The following is an 8300-nucleotide window of genomic DNA, read 5'->3' as shown; positions in this document are numbered from 1 at the left end:
CATAAAATACAATATAAATATAACAGTTTTTCCATCGTATAAAACGAATAATAGCAACCAGTCTGAAAGCTATGGTCATTTCTACTTTACGGGCAACCTAGGCTACACCCTAGTGCGTTGCTCTCACAGATTGAATATTTAGGGCCTTAGAAGTCAACGCCAGAAGCATAAAACACAATATAAATACAACAGTTTTTCCTTCGTATAAAACGAATAATTGCAACCAGTATGAAAGTTAACGTCATTTCTACTTTCCGGGCAACCTGGGCTTCACACTAGGGCGTTGCTCCAACTGATTGAATAGTTAGGGCCTTAGAAGTCAACGCCGGAAGCATAAAATGCAATAAAAATACAACAGTTTTTCCATCGTATAAAAGGATTAATTGCAACCAGTTTGAAAGTTATGGTCATTTCTACTTTCCGGGCAACCTAGGCTTCACCCTAGGGCGTTGCTTCAACAGATTGAATAGTTAGGGCCTTAGAAGTCAACGCCCGAAGCATAAAATACAAAATAAATAGAACAGTTTTTCCATCGTATAAAACGAATAATTGCTACCGGTGTGAAAGTTATGGTCATTTCTACGTTCCGGTCTACCTAGGCTTCACCATAGGGCGTTGTTCCACCAGATCGAATAGTTAGGGCCTAAGAAGTCAACGCCAGAATCATAAAATACAATAAAGATGCAACAGCTTTTCCATCGTATTAAACGAATAATTTTAACCAGTATGAAAGTTATGGTCATTTCTACGTTCCGGGCAACCTAGGCTTCACTCTATGGCGTTCTTCCACCACATCGAATAGCAACGGCCTCAGAAGTCAACGCCTGAAGCATAAAATACAATAAAAATACAACAGTCTTTCCGTCCTATAACAGGAATAATTGCAACCCGTGTGAAAGTGATGGTCATTTCTACGTTCCAGGCAACCTAGACTTCACTCTAGGACGTTGTCCCACCAGATCGAATTGTTAGGGCCTAAGAAGTCAACGCCAGAAGCATAAGATAGTATATAAATATAACAGTTTTTCCATCGCATAGAACGAATAATAGCAACCAGTGTGAAAGTTAACGTCATTTCTACTTTCCGGGCAACCTAGGCTTCACCCTAAGGCGTTGCTCCAACAGATTGAATAGTTAGGGCCTTAGAAGTCAACGCCCGATGCATAAAATACAAAATAAATAGAACAGCTTTTCCATCGTATAAAACGAATAATTGCAACCAGTATGAAAGTTAACATCATTTCTACTTTCCGGGCAAACCTAGGCTTCACCCTAGGGCGTTGCTCCAACTGATTGAATAGTTAGGGCCTTAGAAGTCAACGCCGGAAGCATAAAATGCAATAAAAATACAACAGTTTTTCCATCGTATAAAACGAATAATTGCAACCAGTATGAAAGTTAACGTCATTTCTACTTTCCGGGCAACCTAGGCTACACCCTAGTGCGTTGCTCTCACAGATTGAATATTTAGGGCCTTAGAAGTCAACGCCAGAAGCATAAAACACAATATAAATACAACAGTTTTTCCTTCGTATAAAACGAATAATTGCAACCAGTATGAAAGTTAACGTCATTTCTACTTTCCGGGCAACCTAGGCTTCACACTAGGGCGTTGCTCCAACTGATTGAATAGTTAGGGCCTTAGAAGTCAACGCCGGAAGCATAAAATGCAATAAAAATACAACAGTTTTTCCATCGTATAAAAGGATTAATTGCAACCAGTTTGAAAGTTATGGTCATTTCTACTTTCCGGGCAACCTAGGCTTCACCCTAGGGCGTTGCTTCAACAGATTGAATAGTTAGGGCCTTAGAAGTCAACGCCCGAAGCATAAAATACAAAATAAATAGAACAGTTTTTCCATCGTATAAAACGAATAATTGCTACCGGTGTGAAAGTTATGGTCATTTCTACGTTCCGGTCTACCTAGGCTTCACCATAGGGCGTTGTTCCACCAGATCAAATAGTTAGGGCCTAAGAAGTCAACGCCAGAATCATAAAATACAATAAAGATGCAACAGCTTTTCCATCGTATTAAATGAATAATTTTAACCAGTATGAAAGTTATGGTCATTTCTACGTTCCGGGCAACCTAGGCTTCACTCTATGGCGTTCTTCCACCACATCGAATAGCAACGGCCTCAGAAGTCAACGCCTGAAGCATAAAATACAATAAAAATACAACAGTCTTTCCGTCCTATAACAGGAATAATTGCAACCCGTGTGAAAGTGATGGTCATTTCTACGTTCCAGGCAACCTAGACTTCACTCTAGGACGTTGTCCCACCAGATCGAATTGTTAGGGCCTAAGAAGTCAACGCCAGAAGCATAAGATAGTATATAAATATAACAGTTTTTCCATCGCATAGAACGAATAATAGCAACCAGTGTGAAAGTTAACGTCATTTCTACTTTCCGGGCAACCTAGGCTTCACCCTAGGGCGTTGCTCCAACAGATTGAATAGTTAGGGCCTTAGAAGTCAACGCCCGATGCATAAAATACAAAATAAATAGAACAGCTTTTCCATCGTATAAAACGAATAATTGCAACCAGTATGAAAGTTAACATCATTTCTACTTTCCGGGCAAACCTAGGCTTCACCCTAGGGCGTTGCTCCAACTGATTGAATAGTTAGGGCCTTAGAAGTCAACGCCGGAAGCATAAAATGCAATAAAAATACAACAGTTTTTCCATCGTATAAAAGGATTAATTCCAACCAGTTTGAAAGTTATGGTCATTTCTACTTTCCGGCCAACCTAGGCTTCACCCTAGGGCGTTGCTTCAACAGATTGAATAGTTAGGGCCTCAGAAGTCAACGCCCGAAGCATAAAATACAAAATAAATAGAACAGTTTTTCCATCGTATAAAACGAATAATCGCTACCGGTGTGAAAGTTATGGTCATTTCTACGTTCCGGGCAACCTAGGCTTCACCATAGGGCGTTGTTCCACCAGATGGAACAGTTAGGGCATAAGAAGTCAACGCCAGAAGCATAAAATACAATATAAATACAACCGTTTTTCAATCGTATAAAACGAGTACTTCCAATCAGTATGAAAGTTAACGTCATTTCTACGTTCCGGGCAACCTCGGCTTCACTCTAGGTCGTTGCTCCACCAGATCAAACAGCTAGAGCCTTAGAAGTCAACGCCCGAAGCATAAAATACAATATAAATATAACAGTTTTCCCATCGTATAGAACGAATAATAGCAACCAGTGTGAAGATTAATGTCATTTCTACTTTCCGGGCAACCTAGGCTTCACCCTAGGGCGTTGCTCCAACAGATTGAATAGTTAGGGCCTTAGAAGTCAACGCCCGATGCATAAAATACAAAAAAATAGAACAGCTTTTCCATCGTGTAAAACGAATAATTGCTACCGGTGTGAACGTTATGGTCATTTCTACGTTCCGGGCAACCTAGGCTTCACCCTAGGGCGTTGTTCCACCAGATCGAATAGTTAGGGCCTAAGAAGTGAACGCCAGACGCATAAAATACAATATAAATACAACAGTTTTTCCATCATATAAAACGAGTAATTGCAACCAGTATGAAAGTTGTGGTCATTTCTACTTTCCGGGCAACCTAGGCTTCACTCTAGGGCGTTGCTCCACGAGATCAAACAGCTAGAGCCTTAGAAGTCAACGCCCGAAGCATAATATACAATATAAATATAACAGTTTTTCCATCGTATAGAACGAATAATAGCAACCAGTGTGATGGTTAATGTCATTTCTACTTTCCGGGCAACCTAGGCTTCACCCTAGGGCGTTGCTCCAACAGATTGAATAGTTAGGGCCTTAGAAGTCAACGCCCGATGCATAAAATACAATATAAATATAACAGTTTTTCCATCCTATAAAACGAATAATAGCAACCAGTGTGAAAGTTATGGTCATTTCTACGTTCCGGGCAACCTAGGCTTCACCCCAGGTAGTTGTTCCACCAGATCGAATAGTTAGGGCCTAAGAAGTGAACGCCAGCAGCATAAAATACAATATAAATACAACAGTTCTTCCATCATATAAAACGGATAATTGCAACCACTATGAAGGTTATTGTCATTTCTACGTTCCGGCAACCTAGGCTTCACTCTATGGCGTTCTTCCACCACATCGAATAGCTACGGCCTCAGAAGTCAACGCCTGAAGCATAGAATACGATAAAAATATAACAGTCTTTCCATCCTATAACTGGAATAATTGCAACCCGTGTGAAAGTGGTGGTCATTTGTACGTTCCAGGCAACCTAGGCATCACTCTAGGGCGTTGTACCACCAGACCGAATTGTTAGTGCCTAAGAAGTCAACGCCAGAAGCATAAGATACAATATAAATATAACAGTTTTTCCATCGTATAGAACGAATAATAGCATCCAGTGTGAATGTTATGGTCATTTCTACGTTCCGGGCAACCTAGGCTTCACTCTAGGGCGTTGCTCCACCAGATCAAACAGTTGGTTCCTTAGAATTCAACGCCCGAAGCATAAAATACAAAATAAATAGAACAGTTTTTCCATAGTATAAGACGAATAATAGCAACCAGTGTGAAAGTTATGATCATTTCTACGTTCCGGCAACCTAGGCTTCACCCCAGGGCGTTGTTCCACCAGATCGAATAGTTAGGGCCTAAGAAGTGAACGCCAGCAGCATAAAATACAATATAAATACAACAGTTCTTCCATCATATAAAACGAATAATTGCAACCAGTATGAAAGTTATGGTCATTTCTACGTTCCGGGCAACCTAGGCTTCACTCTATGGCGTTCTTCCACCACATCGAATAGCTGCGGCCTCAGAAGTCAACGCCCGAAACATAAAATACAAAATAAATAGAACAGTTTTTCCATTGTATAAAACGAACAATTGCTACCAGTGTAAAAGTTATGGTCATTTCTACGTTCCGGGCAACCTAGGCTTCACCCTAGGGCGTTGTTCCACCAGATCGAATAGTTAGGGCCTAAGAAGTGAACGCTAGAAGCATAAAATACAATATAAATACAACAGTTTTTCCATCATATAAAACGAGTAATTGCAAACAGTATGAAAGTTGTGGTCATTTCTACTTTCCGGGCAACCTAGGCTTCACTCTAGGGCGTTGCTCCACCAGATCAAACAGTTGGTTCCTTAGAATTCAACGCCCGAAGCATAAAATACAAAATAAATAGAACAGTTTTTCCATAGTATATGACGAATAATAGCAACCAGTGTGAAAGTTATGATCATTTCTACGTTCCGGCAACCTAGGCTTCACCCCAGGGCGTTGTTCCACCAGATCGAATAGTTAGGGCCTAAGAAGTGAACGCCAGCAGCATAAAATACAATATAAATACAACAGTTCTTCCATCATATAAAACGAATAATTGCAACCAGTATGAAAGTTATGGTCATTTCTACGTTCCGGGCAACCTAGGCTTCACTCTATGGCGTTCTTCCACCACATCGAATAGCTGCGGCCTCAGAAGTCAACGCCCGAAACATAAAATACAAAATAAATAGAACAGTTTTTCCATTGTATAAAACGAACAATTGCTACCAGTGTAAAAGTTATGGTCATTTCTACGTTCCGGGCAACCTAGGCTTCACCCTAGGGCGTTGTTCCACCAGATCGAATAGTTAGGGCCTAAGAAGTGAACGCTAGAAGCATAAAATACAATATAAATACAACAGTTTTTCCATCATATAAAACGAGTAATTGCAAACAGTATGAAAGTTGTGGTCATTTCTACTTTCCGGGCAACCCAGGCTACACCCTAGGGCGTTGCTCCAACAGATCGAATAGTTAGTGCCTTAGATGTCCACGGCCGAAGCATAAAATACAAAATAAATAGAACTGTTTTTCCGTCGTATAAAACGAATAATTGCAACCAGTATGAAAGTTAACGTCATTTCTACGTTCCGGGCAACCTAGGCTTCACTCTAGGGCGTTGCTCCACCAGATCGAATAGTTAGGGCCTTAGAAGTCAACGCCAGAATCATAAAATACAATAAAGATGCAACAGCTTTTCCATCGTATTAAACGAATAATTTCAACCAGTGTGAATGTTATGGACATTTCTACATTCCGAGCATCCTAGGCTTCACTCTAGGGCGCTGATCCAACAGATTGAATAGTTAGGGCCTTAGCAGTCAACGCCCGAAGCATAAAATACAATATAAATACAACAGTCTTTCCGTCCTATAACAGGAATAATTGCAACCAGTATGAAAGTTGTGGTCATTTCTACTTTCCGGGCAACCTAGGCTTCACTCTAGGGCGTTGCTCCACGAGATCAAACAGCTAGAGCCTTAGAAGTCAACGCCCGAAGCATAATATACAATATAAATATAACAGTTTTTCCATCGTATAGAACGAATAATAGCAACCAGTGTGATAGTTAATGTCATTTCTACTTTCCGGGCAACCTAGGCTTCACCCTAGGGCGTTGCTCCAACAGATTGAATAGTTAGGGCCTTAGAAGTCAACGCCCGATGCATAAAATACAATATAAATATAACAGTTTTTCCATTGTATAAAACGAATAATAGCAACCAGTTTGAAAGTTATGGTCATTTCTACGTTCCGGGCAACCTAGGCTTCACCCCAGGTAGTTGTTCCACCAGATCGAATAGTTAGGGCCTAAGAAGTGAACGCTAGAAGCATAAAATACAATATAAATACAACAGTTTTTCCATCATATAAAACGAGTAATTGCCAACAGTATGAAAGTTGTGGTCATTTCTACTTTCCGGGCAACCTAGGCTTCACTCTAGGGCGTTGCTCCACCAGATCAAACAGTTGGTTCCTTAGAATTCAACGCCCGAAGCATAAAATACAAAATAAATAGAACAGTTTTTCCATAGTATAAGACGAATAATAGCAACCAGTGTGAAAGTTATGATCATTTCTACGTTCCGGCAACCTAGGCTTCACCCCAGGGCGTTGTTCCACCAGATCGAATAGTTAGGGCCTAAGAAGTGAACGCCAGCAGCATAAAATACAATATAAATACAACAGTTCTTCCATCATATAAAACGAATAATTGCAACCAGTATGAAAGTTATGGTCATTTCTACGTTCCGGGCAACCTAGGCTTCACTCTATGGCGTTCTTCCACCACATCGAATAGCTGCGGCCTCAGAAGTCAACGCCCGAAACATAAAATACAAAATAAATAGAACAGTTTTTCCATTGTATAAAACGAACAATTGCTACCAGTGTAAAAGTTATGGTCATTTCTACGTTCCGGGCAACCTAGGCTTCACCCTAGGGCGTTGTTCCACCAGATCGAATAGTTAGGGCCTAAGAAGTGAACGCTAGAAGCATAAAATACAATATAAATACAACAGTTTTTCCATCATATAAAACGAGTAATTGCAAACAGTATGAAAGTTGTGGTCATTTCTACTTTCCGGGCAACCCAGGCTACACCCTAGGGCGTTGCTCCAACAGATCGAATAGTTAGTGCCTTAGATGTCCACGGCCGAAGCATAAAATACAAAATAAATAGAACTGTTTTTCCGTCGTATAAAACGAATAATTGCAACCAGTATGAAAGTTAACGTCATTTCTACGTTCCGGGCAACCTAGGCTTCACTCTAGGGCGTTGCTCCACCAGATCGAATAGTTAGGGCCTTAGAAGTCAACGCCAGAATCATAAAATACAATAAAGATGCAACAGCTTTTCCATCGTATTAAACGAATAATTTCAACCAGTGTGAATGTTATGGACATTTCTACATTCCGAGCATCCTAGGCTTCACTCTAGGGCGTTGTTCCACCAGATCGAATTGTTAGGGCCTAAGAAGTGAACGCCAGAAGCATAAGATACAATATAAATATAACAGTTTTTCCATCGTATAGAACGAATAATAGCAACCAGTGTGAAAGTTATGGTCACTTCTACGTTCCGGGCAATCTAGGCTACACTCTAGGGCGTTGCTCCACCAGATCAAACAGTTATGGCCTTAGAAATCATGCCCGAAGCATAAAATACAAAATAAATAGAACAGTTTTTCCGTTGTATAAAACGAATAATTGCAACCGGTGTGAAAGTTATGGTCATTTCCATGTTCCGGGCCTCCTAGTCTTCACTCTGGGGCGTTGTTCCACAAGATCGAATAGTTAGGTCCTAAGAAGTCAACACCAGAAGAATAAAATACAAAATAAATACAACAGCCTTTACACCGTATAAAACGAATAATTGCAACCTGTGTGAAGGTTATGGTCATATCTACGTTCCGGGCAACCTAGGCTTTACTGTAGGGCGTTGCTCCACTAGATCGAAATGTTAGGGCCTAAGAAGTCAACGCCCGAAGCATA

Source organism: Calliopsis andreniformis, unplaced genomic scaffold (assembly GCF_051401765.1).
Source record: "Calliopsis andreniformis isolate RMS-2024a unplaced genomic scaffold, iyCalAndr_principal scaffold0063, whole genome shotgun sequence".
Taxonomy (NCBI): domain Eukaryota; kingdom Metazoa; phylum Arthropoda; class Insecta; order Hymenoptera; family Andrenidae; genus Calliopsis; species Calliopsis andreniformis.
The sequence above is the reverse complement of the archived record's forward strand: the minus strand, read 5'-3'. Positions refer to the sequence as shown.